Source organism: Salmo salar, chromosome 17 (assembly GCF_965601325.2).
Source record: "Salmo salar chromosome 17, fSalSal1, whole genome shotgun sequence".
In the NCBI taxonomy this organism is placed as follows: domain Eukaryota; kingdom Metazoa; phylum Chordata; class Actinopteri; order Salmoniformes; family Salmonidae; genus Salmo; species Salmo salar.
In genome coordinates, this window is record NC_138307.1 from 14,336,197 (window position 1) to 14,340,299 (window position 4,103).

Consider the following 4,103-nt stretch of genomic DNA (forward strand, 5'->3'; position numbering starts at 1 on the left):
TTTTGTCGCTGTTCCAGGGTTTTACTAACGCTCCCCCTGTTATAGAATGGTGGGGGCTTCTTAAAGGAATAGATACCTTTTTTTGTTTTTTTGCCAAACTAAATTATGATAGACTGGTCAGTGTTCTTCATTCCTGTGCCTGGAGATCCACATGGGTGTGTGCAGGGTTTTGATATAGCACAGCACTAACATACCTCTTTTAACAGTACCCACATGTAGCTGTGTGCTTTGCAAGGTATGTTCCGGACAGGAATGGTATATAACAGCTCTGTGTGTCCTGTTTAGATATAGTTCTATGGCTGTGTTTACACAGGAAGCCAAATTCTGATCATTTTGCCACTAATTGGTCTTTTTACCAATCACATCAGATCTATTTCAGAGCTTATCTGTTTGGTGAAAGGACCAATTTAGTGGAGAAAACAGATCAGAATTGGGCTGCCTGTCTAAACACAGCCCATGTGTCGTGTGAGGGAATTATTCATAAAATGTGTACATGTATACCAAGTATGAAGATGAGGGATGTGTGTGTGTGTCCTGTCCCTTTAAGAATGTGTGTGAGTGCCGGTGCAGTGCAGTGGCTGGGTGTGTGTGTGTGTGTGTGCAGGAGCGGGAAGGACACACTGACTGCGTGCGTGTGTGCGCATGCATGTGTCATTCTTGGGGTTAGCCACCTCCACTGTTTTCTACAGGACACACATAAGCAAACACATTGTCCAAAAAAGGGGGAAAGAGAAGAGAGAGTGCAGAGCTAGGACAAACAAACACAGTCTAGCTAGGCAGACCTGTCAGTTTGCTTGTGTTGCTCCAATAGGGAAGAGAGTGAGGGAGAGTGTGTTTGTATCTACTCAGCTCTAGACCACAAACTCTATCACTGTCTCATCATAGCATCAGTATCGATTGGTCTGAGCCCACATACCTCTCAGAACAGACACACTATTGAACGTGTGTGCCTGTGTGTGTGTGTATATTTCTGATAGGGTAGGATGAGTCGTTAGGGTAATTATAAATCAACTCCACTCCTGGAATTCAGAGGTATTCACCCTAATGTACACACGCACACACACTCCAAACAGGTTGTGTTCAATCGAGCCAGACCTCTATTTTCAATCACTCCAGAAGAGGACCTCTCATGATATTACATTCACATGTTTCATTGCTAATTGAATGAGGCCGTTTGACTCACCAATTAGGCTGTTTGTTGGATTTCTGGATCAGTACTCACTGGATTCCTATAGATGGCTTAAAGACTTGGGCCCCGTTTCAATGCTGTAGTAAGAAAGGAGGAGGTTACTGGAACATGGCTCTGACATGAGTGTGTCAATACCACAACCTAGCTAGTAGAGAGTGTGGTGGTTTCAGTAGTAGCACATTTAATCAATGTGGTTAACTATTTTGCTTCTCACACTACCTGATAGTTCTACTATCTCTCAGAATAGAAGTTAGCACTTTAACTACAGATCTATGATCAGGTTACCCGACCTCACATTCTAATCATAACCATTAACAGGACTGAACAAGTGTCTGACCTGGGACCAGCTAGGCTGCGTTTACACATGCAGCCCAATTCAGATTATTTTTCCACTAATTGGTCTTTTGAGCAATCAGAAGAGCTCTTTTGCAAGTAATTGGGCAGAAGATCAGAATTGGCCTGCCTGTGTAAACACAGCCTTAGACTTAAGGGAAATGTCTACCTGCTCCTGTATCTCTCTAATCTCTGTTCTATCTCTATAGAAATGTAATCTCTCTAAAGATCATACTGCCTGCTTTCTCTACGCCCCTATTTTCACTCTGTCTGAGGGGAAAACCACAGACAACCACTGCCTCTGTATGACACTGCCTCTCCTTGCTTTTTCAGACTCTTTTTATCTCCTCTTCTTTCCTCTCCCCTTGTCTCCCATTCATTAATTCTTCCACCCATCTTCTCCATTCTCCCCACTCCTTGTGCAAGCTGCAAACAGGTATATCAGTTGTAGGTGTTTTGCAACAATGTGTACCTGGACTGTATTTTCACCCTGCCTGCTCATGCTAATTACTCGCAAATGATTACCTGCTAATTACCATGTAAGTACATGGGTTTTAGCACCACAACATATAAGTGGACCATATTTCCAGAAACTAAAATGGCAGGTTGCTGTTGTTTTATACTGAACAAAAATATATAAATCGCAACATGCAACAATTTCAAAGATTTTGCCGAGTTACAGTTTAAATAAGGAAATCAGTCAATTGAAATAAATGAATTAGGCCCTAATCTATGGATTTCACATGACTGGGCAAGGGCGCTGCCATGGGTGGGCCTTGGAGGCATAGGCCCATTCACTTGGGTACCAGGCCCACCTAATGGGAAACCAGGTCCAGCCAATCAGAATGAGTTTTTCCCCACAAAAAGGGCTTTATTACAGACAGAAATACTCCTCAGCTCCTTCTCCCCTCAGACGATCCCGCAGGTGATGAAGCCGGATGTGGGGGTCCTGGGCTGGTGTAGTTACACGTGGTCTGTGGTTATGAGGCCAGTTTGACGTACTGCCAAATTCTCTAAAACAAATTAACGTTGAATTCTCTGGCAACAGCTCTGGTGGACATTCCTGCAATCTGCATGCCAATTGTAGGCTCTCTCAAAACTTGAGACATCTGTGACATTGTGTTGTGTGACAAAACTGCACATTTTAGAGTGGCCTTTTATTGTCCCCAGCACAAGGTGCACCTGTGTAATGATTGTGCTGTTTAATCAGCTTCTTGATATGCCACACCTGTCAGATGGATGGATTATCTTGGCAAAGGAGAAATGCTCACTAACAGGGATGTAAACAAATTTGTGCACAACTTGAGAGAAATAATCTTTTAGTGCATATGGAACATTTCTGGCATCTTTTATTTCTTCTCATGAAACATGGGACCAACACTTTACATGTTGCGTTTATATTTTTGTTCAGTGTAGATATGAATCGTATCAGCGTGGTTGTAATCAGCCAGTGGAAAACAAAGGGGATCCAGAGGGAGAGAAAGAGAGAGAGATGTGGGAATTTGAGCGAGTTGACTAATATTCTGAGAGATTAAAGGAGAGAAAGAAAGAGAGGGAGAGAGAGATTGTGTGTGTCTGTATAAAGAGGTCAGACTGGGCTTATGAAACTGTCTATGACCTAACCTGCCCTATTTCTAACAGAACACAACTCTGTACAGTCATATCATACCCGTAGGCACACAAACACATACATGCATGTACAGGCTTTAGGATCAGAATGTCAAATATCACCACTTCAACTTCAGTAAAGTTTTGATGCTGTGTGTCAATAATGTCAAACTTTTAAACAGTCGGAGCAGAGTCAAGTACATCTGACCTGAGAGCCCTGAAATAAAAACACATGGATGTTAAATAGGATCCAGATTGTATGTCCTCTTAAAGAAGGGTTTTAACAGTGGCACGCACTCACACCTATGTACACATGCACACACACGCACCCGGAACACAGTTTTTTCATTAAAGGAACACAGACTGTGGTGTGATCTGCTGCTACACAGACAGTACACTGATGTTCTCAGCTTTTAACATTATTTTATTTAAATGTTGAATTCAATCAAACTCTTACTGCAATGGTTATCTGGTAATGTCTTGATATTGCTTTACTCCCCAAATGTCTAAATGGTTTTAGGTAAAAAATGACCATATAACTACATTCCCAGGTATGTTTGTTGACTGAAGAAATAATGCTCTATTCTATCCCCCCTCCCAATCTCTCTAAATGTTCTCTCTTTACCGCTTTCCCTCTCTCTCTCCCCTCCCCCTCTCTCTCCTTCTCCCTCCCCCTCTCTCTCTCCTTCTCCCCCCCTCTCTACCCTTCTCCCCCTCTCCCTCCTTCTCCCTCCCCCTCTCTCTCTCCTTCTCCCCCCCTCTCTACCCTTCTCCCCCTCTCTCTCCTTCTCCCTCCCCCTCTCCCCTTCTTCTTCCCCCTTTTTATCCTTCTCCCTCTCCCTTACCTCTCTCTCCTTCTCCCTTCCCCTCCCTCCCCCTCTCCCTTACCTCGCTCTCCTTCTCCCATCTTTCCCCTTCTTCCTCTCCCCCTCTTCCTCCCCCTTTCTATCCTTCTTCCTCCCCCTCTCTCTCC